General features: G+C 44.0%; 1 protein-coding gene across 1 annotated transcript in view; it reads right to left on the bottom strand.

Annotated features, from left to right (window-relative positions):
• DRAXIN (dorsal inhibitory axon guidance protein) overlaps positions 1-12269 on the bottom strand; it is a 47844-nt gene that overhangs the window by 34595 nt on the left and 980 nt on the right. The window lies entirely within an intron of this gene.

Below are 12269 nucleotides of genomic sequence, written 5' to 3'. Positions count from 1 at the left end.
AATGACTACTTCCAGTATGTCCTGACAACCTGCAGCTGGAGAGCCACAGGTTGGAGGCCACTGCCCTAATACATTATTTGCAAATGGGCTTTCGAAAATAGGCACCCCCTTTAAGGACTAATTCTCCAACGTTGCCGCCTCTTCATTATATAGGATTCTCATGGTGTACGGCTGTATATTTTCTTTTACAGCTGCAGGATGGTGGCCTCGTTACCAGTTGTCATCCTGTCACACTCTGCAAAGACCAAAGTGTTTTCCGTATAAATCAGACCTCGGGGGTCTCGCTGTGTTTATCGTGTTATTACCAGGATGAGACTACTTCTACTCCCCATAAATTCAGATACAAGAGGCTTGGCAAGACCAAGGACTTCACAGGGAGCTGGAATTAAATTCTCATTAAACATCAAAGATCTGCTCCCCTGCCCATGCACACGCTGCGACTGCTCTGCGGTGGCTGCATTGTCACTCGCTGGGCCCAATATTAAAGGGGGTGGGGGTTCAGTAAGAAAACATTGGTGATGAAGAAGAGGAGGCAGCTGGGGTGGTCACATGAGCGCCCAGGCCCTTTGTTCTTCTCTCTTCCCATGCTCCGCAGAGGATTTTATGAGAAATCGACAGACTTGAGAGAATGACCCATGTATAGCACTACAGGCTACAAAGCGCCAGGATGATTATTTGTTGTTTTTTTTTTCATGTTGTTCAGAACGGCATAAAGGACCCAAATAATGGCTCCCGCCCATTTCTCTTATGTGGGTTTTTAGCCAAAAGGGAAATTACAAAGAACGCGGCTTCTGAAACAAAATGAAAAAAAAAAAATAGATCTACGTTTAACACTTCATAAACTGGCTTTCTGGAAAAGTGGAAAAAAGTTCTAAAGAAAATATAAAATAAATGAGAAAATTTGAAAATAAAAGCTAATAAAAATAAAGTAAAAAATACATTGATTATAATGGTAAAGTATACGAATTAAATGATAAAAAATAAAAATGTAGTTCCAGGAAATTCTAATTAAAATCTATAAACGTTTTAATGAAAACAGTATACAAAAAGGAAATGATATAATGGAAAAAATAAACCAAATGAAAAAAAACTGCACGCTGGCAAGAGCGATATCGCCCTCGCCATCCTTCTGAAAACCCCTGGATGATGGCGTTTTCACATGGAAACAGACTGACATTCCTGGGGGGGCTGAAGGAATCCCCCGGCGTGGCTGTCACAGATGCTGCAGGAGATCGTGATGTTCTCCCATTGCTTTCAATGGGGCGGTGCTGTTGCCGCTGGCCCCATTGAAAACAATGGGCGATATCGCAAAAAGAGAGGACATGCTGCGATTTGTTTTTTCATGCAGGAGTGAAAACATCACAAATGAGAATGAAACCTTCGAAAATCATTGTTTTTTTATAATCATGCGTTCTCACTCAATCTCACATTGTGAGAAAATTGCACGTTTTTCTAGCCAGTGTGAAGGAGCCCTTAAAAATCATATTTTTGGAGACACGCTCCCAAAATTTTGTGCAAGTCGACTCATCATTTCCCATCACTGGAATGTATACTCCTACTGTAGAAGGAACGGAGTCATGCATTTCAGTTCATGTGTCCCATTGGACACGTACAGGTGTAGTTCTGGGGGAAGCAGTGGTAACAGTTGCACCCGGGCGGCGGGGCCTGAGCAGGCACAAAGGCAGAAGCAATGCCTCCAATTTTCATAAATGGTTCCCTTTATGATCTGACATGTTCCCTTCTCGCATACAGTTTCAGCTCAACAATCAGAGGCAATACCTGAAGCTCATTGGCCCATGAAAGTAAAATCTCTATCAGGGCCCCCAAATACTATGTGTCATTTATAATAGTGCTGCCGTGATGAAGCTACTACTTGGTGTCTCCAACAAGTTACAGAGAACTGCCCTCTTGGGCACCTGGGCCCGGATACAACCGCTACCTCAGCAGCCTCTATCAATAGTGCTGCGTATCGGCAGTGATCGGCATATTCATGAAAAGTGAGAGTTGGCATTGCCCCATGCCTATTAGATCATCTCATTTTATACACTTAAAGGGTAACACCACCAAAACACATTCATAGCTGTAAGGCCTCATTCACATGATCATATGCGTTTTCACACTGGCCACATTGCGGCCAGTGTGAATGAAGAACAGCCACAATCAAGTTCCACGCTTAATTAGCGTTTTCTCGTCTATTCACACGACTGGGTGCGACGTATTAGCAGAAAAATACACCACAGCCCGGAAATCCATCGGTCATGATAAATCCTCGGAATGACTTCTAATGCCTAAATAGAGGCACCTGTAAGCTTTTCCCGTTGGACGCAGCTAAACCTCCCCCCCCCCTCTTTTTTGCATCTCCCATAAGAGTCTATGGGAGCCGCCAGTGTATATCGGTCAAAAAATAGAGCAAGACCTATGATTTCCAGCAGCATGTAAATTCGGTCAGAATGTTGAGACTTTACAGCATTTGTAAGTGCGCTAAAGTACAGGGCCGCGAGTCTCCACGCGTATGAATGTGCGGGAAAAAAAAGGCGGATGAAAAATATAGGCCATTGTTATCAACCTTTTGTAACAAACAGGGCATGTGTCTGATGGACATGGCACATCCTTGGCAGGCATCCTCCTGTTGTCCTATTGGCCCCCTGTGGGGTCAAACTGAGATAAATATATGAAACGCTGTGTGACGGTTTTACGAACCTGTTACCACTGATAGACAAATCCCGCTGCGTCTCACAGAAGTGAACCCAGCGCCTGTTGCTATGAACATAAATAGGTTTTCTGCGTTGCCATTTGTGATTTATGTGATTTTATTTAATTATTATGGAAAGCGTAATGCCCCCCGCCGCCGATCCGGACCCCCTCAATCCGCACCAGCAACGCGTGCTCTTTAATAATGCCCCTCTGATCGCTCTGACATTCCTCCTTTGCCTGTTGTTTATCGGAGATGCAAAAATCGGCATTTTAATAATAAAGGTGATGAATGCCCCGTCACTGGCAGATGATTAATTACACTTGTGATTAAGGCTAAAGCCAAGCTAGATCTCCTGATTACACATGCTGCTGGCCCAGATAATGCTGACAGCCAGGGACCACACAATGGGGCCTTAAAGTGTGACAAATGTGGATGGCGGTCCGTCCATCTGTCAGCGCACAGGAGCACTGCGGGATGAAGCCGTCACTGTGTTCTGTCGCAGGAAAGTGCTGGAGTGATACTCTTGTTTTATGCAATGATTTGCAATTGGTTTTTCCACTATGAGGGTCAGACCACTCATCACCTGAAATACTTTGTGCTGCTGGGAGACCCTGCTTCTTCTACTCTCCTTTAGGCTAGGTACACACACTATTACAAATAACCTCCGTGTTATGGCTCATTCACACGAGCAACACATTTTTACAGCCGAAAATCGTGAGAATGAACAATAGCTGCAATGAAGTCCCGAGCTTCAGCCGCGTTTTCTCATCCATTCACACGGGTGGTTGTGGCGTATTAGCAAAAATATACACTAACGCATGGAAATCCCTCGGTCGGCAAAAACCCTCGGAATGACTTAGTAGTAGTTGAATAGAGTTAGCTGTTATCATTTTCCAGTGTTGGACGCAGCTAAACTTCTGTTCCTCCCTTTTCTAGCCTATAGGAGCCTCCTGCGTATCTCGGCAAAAGAAAGGGCAAGAGCTATCTTTACCGGCTGCATCTAAAATCGATCGCCGTTTTTGGTCACCGAGGTCCTATTATTCCCGGTGCCACATTTTAATGCTCATCTGAATGATTACATTGGAAACCAGTGTTAAATTAGCAGTGTAAAAACACTCGTGTGAAGGGGGCCTTATTTCCGCACAAAACAAAGAAGTTTTCTTCACCTGTGCAGCTCCTTGTAGCCTCCGTATTTAGGCCGTGTGTCAAAAAAAAACGGACAGCACATGGACGGCATACACTTGCTGTCCATTTTCTTCTATGCCCATTGCCTTGAAGACTTGAGTCTTGTCTGTGAAACGGATCAGAATAGTGCATGCGATTAATTTTTTTTCACCCAGTTCATGTCTGCAAGAAAATCTTGGTAGTAGTGTGTTGCATCGGGTACAGATTTTACAGAGACCTTCAAGTTATGCCCTGGCACGAAATACTCTGTGCTGCTGGAGACGCTTCCAACTCCTCACAAGGTCATCATACTCATCTTAAACACTCTGCGGAAGTAGAACTTCTCTCCTTTCTTCTCATCCTCTTTTAAGTAAACAGTCTGGACTCAAAACTGCTATATTTTCCCTGTGCTGATAATTTGTAACAAACTATCAGGAAAGAAGAGAGATTAAGGCCCCCTGTCCACGGGCGCTGCGGTATCTCTGCTGCGGGAGCCACCGCCCAGGAGCAGGAGCCGGCAGACGGATCTCCGCTGTCACCGCAGAGAATCGCGGCAATTCGCAGCATGCTGCGAATTGCCGGCCGTGAGCCGAGAATCGCAATGATTCTCCGCTCGTGGACAGGGGGCCAGCGCTTTCCATAGCAACGCTATGGAAACCTTCAGACGGTGTGATTCGCCGGTGATTTACCGCAAACGAAATCACGCCCGTGGACAGGAGCCCTAAGGTTGCATGTCCACGGGCATGATTCCGCCAGCGATAAAGCAGCCCAAGGGCTTCTGCAGACGGGCGGATTTGCTTTGCAGAATTCGGGGCTGGCGGCTGCCCCCGGATTCTGCAAGAAATGCCACCATGCCACCCATAGCCTCCTATGCAGACTTGGTGCTTCCTGTACACAAGCGGAAATTTCCACTCATGACAGAAAAATCACAGCCTGCTCCATTCTGTGCGGATTTCCGCACCGATTGCTGCCATTGAAGTCAATGCAAGCCATCTGTCCTGCAGCCCTTCCACTGACTTCACTGCAGAAAGGTTGTGGGATTCGCGACATTGCCCAACGGCAGTGCGGCCTAAGGAAAATAGGGACAGGTGAGCTGGGTCACCAGCCGGGCACAGAGTTGGATCCTGCTGTGGGATCCCGCATGCCAGATCTGTCCCTGTCATGTGTAGGAGGCCTAAGGCCTCATGTCCACAGAGTAAATCAGGCCCGCGCGGATTTCTGCTACACATTTCTGCTGCGGATGCGCTATAATTGTCTTTTATTTTTCATGCGGGACATCAATTGAGATATGAGCTCTATGACCTCCCACACGTGTGATCCGCACTAAAATGGAGCATGTCACGGATTTGCTAAATATAATTTCCCCGTGGACATGAGGCCTTATACTGCTGATGTGGAATGGCTACACTACATACACTTGTAGCAAACCCTCAGTTGTGAGAAAGTATTAGGCCTCATGTCCACGGGAAAAATAAGGCCCGCGTGGATTTCTGCTGCAGATTTCCACAGCGGATGCTCTATTAATTGTTTTTTTTTGCATGTGGGAGATGAATTGATATAGAGGACAATTAACGCATCCGCGCGTCATCCATGGTAAAATGGAGCATGCTGCATTTTAATTCCCGTGTGGGCCATCCGCAAATCACTTAAAAATACCATCTGCGGCTAATGAATTACCCGCGGGTGGTCAATGATAACCTATAGGCAATTTCATATGCGGATCAGGCGTGCGGGAGACCCGCGTGGATTTAATAAATCTACGTATGTGAAGCTCATGGTTTCCAATGGGTTCTTTCAGGCTACAAAACATCTCTCATGTGAAAGAACCCATTGGAAACCATGAGCTTCACATACATGCGCTTTGTAGCAATGATATTATAGTGAGATTTTATAGCCCATGTGAAAGAGGCCTAATTAAGGGCGGACACCCATTGGCGTTTTTTTCTATCTTGCGCTGCAAGAGCAAGTGAAAACACTCGCCTCACAGCGCAAGAAAAACGATGGAAAATTGCTGGAACATCGCCAGTGTTTTCAATGGGGCCAGCGCCAGCAGCGCTAGCCCCATGAAAACGTAGGGAGAATACCGCGGACTTCTGCCACAGCTGTGACAGAAGTGCAGCATGCTATCCCATTGCTTTCAATTTATGAATGAATAGCTAAGCACTTGCTGTAATTGGCTGAGCGCTCAGCCAATCAACACAGCCCTTTCAGAAGGCGGGGATTTTTAAATTTCCGCCAGCTGAAAGTGCTGGACAGCAGTGTCGGAGAGCCAGCCAGAGGACGCGTCTGAGCGGCGGAGAGGTGAGTTAATTTTTTTTTCTTTTTTTAACCAGTTGATGATGATGTTCAGGGAGGGGCTTATATTTCAAGCCCTTCCCTGAAAATCATACTGCGGGGCTTGCCACAAACCACTGCTTTCAATAGGACCGGCAGCAATGCCGATCCCATTGAAAGCAATGGGATAGCATGCTGCACTTCTGCCACAGCTGTCACAGCTGTGGCAGAAGTCCACGGTATTCTCCATATCTTTTCAATGGGGCTAGCGCTGCTGCCGCTGGCCCCATTGAAAAACACTGGCGATGTTCCAGCATTTTTCTTCCGCTGTGAGGCGAGTGTTTTCACTTGCTCTCGCACCGCAAGATGGAAAAAAACGCCAGTGGGTGTGAGTCCTAAGTCACAAGAATGTTTACTGACAACAAGCAGAGATCTTAAAAACTGAAAGGCCTTTAAAAAAAAAAAATAAATAAATAAATTAAAAAAAAATAAAAAAATATATATATATATATATATATATATATATATATTTATATATATATATTTAGAGTATTGCAGATTTTTTCACTCCATGATAATTAAACTTTATTTAGGCCATTTTCACATGGCTGTGAAAATGGTGCAAGATTTGTGCGTTGCGAGATACACAAATATCACATGAATATGAACCCCATTTTTTGAATGGAGTCATACACATGAGCGATTTTTATTTATTTTTTAAATTATTTTATTCCTGTATCACATTACACAGTGATGCGATGGGGGAAACAAATCGCGGCACGTCCTACCACATCTCCCATTGTTTTCAGTGGGGCTGCAAGCATTGCACCACGGGTGACAGTTCTGGTGGAGGATCGCTACTTCCCCGATGTGATGCAAGGCGGTTTTGATATATAATCACCCCGCAACCGCAGGGAAATTGCATGTTGGCCTGATATCACACTTACCAACGTCCAAGTTGCGATCCTCTGGCACAGCTGACAGCCACGGTGGAGGATCGCAGAGCGTTTCTCATTGTTTTCAATGGGAAACCATGCATCGCACTGTATGCACCTAGCACGTGGTACGATGCTTTGCCGGTCTCATTCAAAAAAATTGGGCGATGCAAGGGCACGCCCAAAGATAGGACATGTCACGATCTTTCTCCTGCATCACACTGCGATGCAGGGAAAACAAAGGACGTTCATGTGTATGACGGCATGCAAAACAATGTGGTTCATATTTGTGCGAGATTTGTGCATCTTGCATCTCACAAATCTCGCATGATTTTTTTTGGCTGTGTGACAGCAGCCTTAGGCCTCATTCACGGAATCGTATATAAGCAGCTATTGGAGCTTGGTGCAAAAGTCGTGACCATGTGAAGCATTGGATTCCAATGCATTCATTCACATGAGAGATTTTCAGGTGTGTAAAAAAATTGTGCCGTCAAAACTAGAACATTTTTCACGCTGCATGAAAAGATAGGTCTTGCCCTATCTTTTGCCGAAAAACGCCGGAAGCTCCCATAGACTCCTGTAGGAGCTGAAAAAAAGGGAGGGGGAGGGAGTTTACCTGCGTTTGTCGTTCGGAAAAGAAGACAGCTGCCTCTATTTAAGCTATTACTAGTCATTCCAAGGATTTCTGCTGACCGAAGGAATTCCGCACTGCAGTGTATTTTTCCGCAGATACACCCATGTGAATGGATGAGAAATCGTTAATAAAGCTTGGGACTCATGGCTGTTCTTCAGTGATGTGATTTTGCAGCGCGTGCTGGCGACCGTAAGAATGCATACGCTCGTGAGAATGAGGCCTGAACAAGTGCTGTTTAAACGGAACGAGGAGTGAATGAGCCAAGGATGTTTTTTTATGCCTGCACTAAATGAATGATGAGTGAGAAGCGAACGATTGTCATTTCTCATTCAGCCGTTGGCTCGCCATTATCGTTCCCTTTCACTCTTTCAAACTATTTTTTGAATGACATTGATCCGTCTGACGCACAGACTGTATATGGAGGTATATAGTATATACTGTATATGGAGGTATATAGTATCTACTGTATATGGAGGTATATAGTATATACTGTATATGGAGGTATATAGTATCTACTGTATATGGAGGGCAGCACACATTCTCCAGACTGCTAGAAACTGGCTCACTTATTTGACTCTTTTGCTCTCCATGCCCTTCTATTAATGGAAAGTTAAAGAAAATCACAGCCCAGCGATAGCGGTGACCCCGCTGCCAAGGGCCCCGATCACACACATTAGTTATTTATAAAAGTTAGCCCGGAGCGCTGCGTCTATAATATCAGGATGTGTTCGGCGTCGGGGAGCGCTGGAGGGGAGGGGGGCGGTGGATTCAGGTCATCTCAGCTATTCAGTCATCACACAGTATTTTGTACCCCTGGTTCTCTCTATATACATACTCAGCACTGTAGTCACTAGGCACATTTAGGAAAATTGTCAGTAAATGTACATGGAAGCATATTTCTGCACCTTCTTAGTGGACAGGGTCAGAAATAATGCCAACACTCATCTATTTGCCATAAAATAGGAGTGGTGCTAACTTATTGCCCATTTGTACATCACTTGGGTTCATTCACACCGTGCAGTCAAATCATTGTTTTTGTAGTGATTTACCTGCATTGTGTGCACACAGCCTTAAAGGGTTATCTCACAACCTAATATTATCCCCTATCCTGTGGACTAACTAATTTTATGATTGATGGGGGTGTCACTGCTGGGACCCCCGCTGATCCTAAGAATGGGGTTCTGTCTTCCCTCCTCTCGCCATTGTGGCGATACTTCTCCCAACCACAGTTATGTCAGGCTCTGTCCGCGCATATGCAGTTGTCAATCCATTCATTTTAATGAGCCTGAAGGAAACTGCCGAGCGTTTTATACTTGCAGTGAGGAGAGGGGACATAAGACCCCCATTCTTGGGATCAGTGGGGGTCTCAGTAATGAGAACCCCACCAATCATAAAGTTATCCCAAATTCTGAGATAACCCCTTTAAAGCCCCATGCACACTAGACTTCCGGCATACTAGTTGTGTGCTGTCTGTAATTCCAGGGAATTCCCATAAGACTGTATACATTGATGTTTTATTGATGGTCCCATGAAAAAACTCATTGCATCCCCTGTTCTTGTCCGTTTCATGGATGAGAAATAGGTCATGCCAATGTATGCCAATGTAATGGGTTCATGTAAATCAGGCAACACATGGAATGGTGTTTGATGTGAATCGTGCCCATTTACAGCTACTGTGCACCTAGCCGTAGAGTTGAGCTGCCCGTAGCCATCCATTTTGGCTGAACCAGACGACTGTTGAATGTGTATGAGAGCTTCTCAACTTTTCCAAAACAGATGATGTCAGGGGGAAGAAGGATCAGGCATATTGAAACTCAATGCCCCATCCTTTTGGTCCCCTGGAGATAATTCACTCCCCATGGAAAACACAAAAAGAGTCGGGGAACTAGCTGTGGGACAAACAAACAGCTACTGAATGTGTATGGGCACCTTCAGTTAGAATATGACGGGCGTCCCATTAAAGTTACAGTGCACCCCGGAATATGCCCTTGTCTCATGGGGCTCATGAATCTTGCTACTGGCAGGGCCCCACAATGGTATTACACAAAATGATTATTACACTTTGTAATTGCAGTATATTGTGTCTTATTTATAGTAATATGAAGGTGCATATAACCCCATATATATAGATATGCTATTTCCTGCACCTCTGATTTCATATATTGTTGGATGTTTGGCAATCCGAAATCACAAGACAGTGCTGAAGACGATGTTAGTAACAGTGATAATGTTATACCGCTCTGCGACTGCAAAGTACGGTAACGGTGCCACGTAACATCACCACGCCTACCTCACACACACACTGAGGCCATTTTCATAGGAACCCCTTATAACATACAAGAGTTAATGAATCAGAGACCCCAGAAGAGACTCCTGTGAACACGTGAAGGAACTACAGACTGTGTGGAGTTGTCCCTGGTCAGATTCGGACCGCAATGCTGCAAAGCAATAGTGCAACCTCCTCCTACTGTGTGTAGTACATAGTAATTAGATGTATCAGCAGTAATTATAGAGACCCAGGCACATCCCTATCACCCAGAGGACAATCACATGTGACATTTACATAATCAATATGTGGCCTATAACGGGAAGGGGTGCAGGTCTATAACCAGATCATCTGTGTAAGCGATTCTGTAGGCAAGGAGGGGGAGGCAGATGGTGATGCTGAGTTAGGCAATTTGCTGTTTCACTGACAGATCTCTAGAAATATTGGATCAACATCTTCTAAAGGGGAAATACACCCCAGGGTGATGTTTGAGCAGGTTTTCTGATATCGTAGAAGTCCATTATTGGACGGATGTGTTTCTCTTTAAATTTGTTGTCAACACACTGTACGCTTTCAGCATCCCTGATAACATAGAGCTACCGTGTTTCCCCGAAAATAAGACAGTGTCTTACATTAATTTTTGTTCAAAAAGGTTTAGCTTTTTTACATGTATAGCTGCCTGGACACTATTTAAATTGACTTTTTTAAATTAACTGTTAGCAGGGCTTAATTTTGGAGTAGGGCTTATATTTCAAGCATCCTCAAAAAGCCTGAAAAATCATTTTGCATCCTCAAAAAGTCTGGAAAATCATGCTATGTCTTATTTTCAGGGTATGTCTTATTTTCAGGGAAACGGGGTATGTCTAGTGCAAATCCTATGCTTTTATGGGCACCATGTCATTAGTTTAACCACTATGGGGCACAAGTACCAGCACTGCAAACAGTTGGTGTTGCTAGGAAACCATCAGTAAGTATGCCTCTACTAATGTGCGCCTATGAAAGCCTTGACCCATATAATGTCCTACAACGTGGAGGGGAAGTTAGGACAAGCCGATAGGCCAAAGGCCACTTTCCTCTTTTATATTATTGCATTCAGTCAGATGGAATTGGGGGGTCCTGCTGCTTGGACCCCTGATAATTAGCTATTATCGGCACTGAAGGCTTTACTAATTGTTCACTTTGAAGCCTATAAGGAGTCAGTTTGCTGACCTGGAGGGGAAGATGGACACTATGACCCTAAGGTCATTCTCCAAAAGAGCACAGTGCTGGACATCAGCTGGTTTTAGGACTGTTCTTTGGGGTCTTTCTGGTAGTAGAGTCAAACAAGATCAATGACCTGTAGAGAACAGATGACAGACCAAGTGCACGTAGACAGATGTACTCAAGTATAAACATACAAAGCCAAAGTATGTGACCCCTTCTAATTTGTGGGTGTGGCTATTTCAGCTATACCTACCCAGGTGCATAAAATCAAACAAATAGCCATGTACCCTCATTGGGAAGCAATAGAGGAATAAAGAGGGAACTCTTCCACTGCCATAGGATGCCACCTATCCAACAATCTCCGTCCTCATAGAGGTGGCCATGCCTAATACAGCAACAAGTGAAAATGGTATCATAGGTGCAAAGATGATCACTATGAGCACGGAGCATTGGTGCAAGCAGAAACCGTCCTTTATTGTACTGTTCATCCCCTCTATGGCCCCGTACTATTACTGTGATATGATAAGAACTGTAATTATTATTCTAATCTATTGTTATTGGTCTTGCTTTTATTACTCATCTGTATTTTCTTTTCTTTATTTATTTGTAGTCATTTACTTAGATATTTTATAATATATTATATTACTATGTTATATTATTATATATTTTGTTTAGTATATTTTTTATATTTTATCCTATGTTTTGTTATGATATTTTTTAGCATTTCTAGCTTATCCTGCAAAACTGCTGAATCCAAAAAAATTGTATTCAATGACATGATCCCTTACAATCAATTCTTCTCACCGCACATACACAACCACAAGATATATCAGTGTGAGATAAACACTATTATAACATACAAACTTCAGGCTACAGAGCCCACAGACACAGTTCAAGACCATCATTAAGGTACACCAATTGATATAGCAGAGCTGAGTATGTCAATTGGCATAACTCACAAAGGTAACACAATGTTGTTCTCTCTGGTTTTACATAGGACTGCAGATAAAGTACATTATTTTGACCCATTGCACAAAATATATTGGTGGAAAATAAATTTAGCCCAGTTACATCTGTAACAACGACCCAAACCCTGCC

This window comes from Eleutherodactylus coqui, chromosome 6 (genome assembly GCF_035609145.1).
Source record: "Eleutherodactylus coqui strain aEleCoq1 chromosome 6, aEleCoq1.hap1, whole genome shotgun sequence".
In the NCBI taxonomy this organism is placed as follows: domain Eukaryota; kingdom Metazoa; phylum Chordata; class Amphibia; order Anura; family Eleutherodactylidae; genus Eleutherodactylus; species Eleutherodactylus coqui.
The sequence above is the reverse complement of the archived record's forward strand: the minus strand, read 5'-3'. Positions and strand labels throughout refer to the sequence as shown.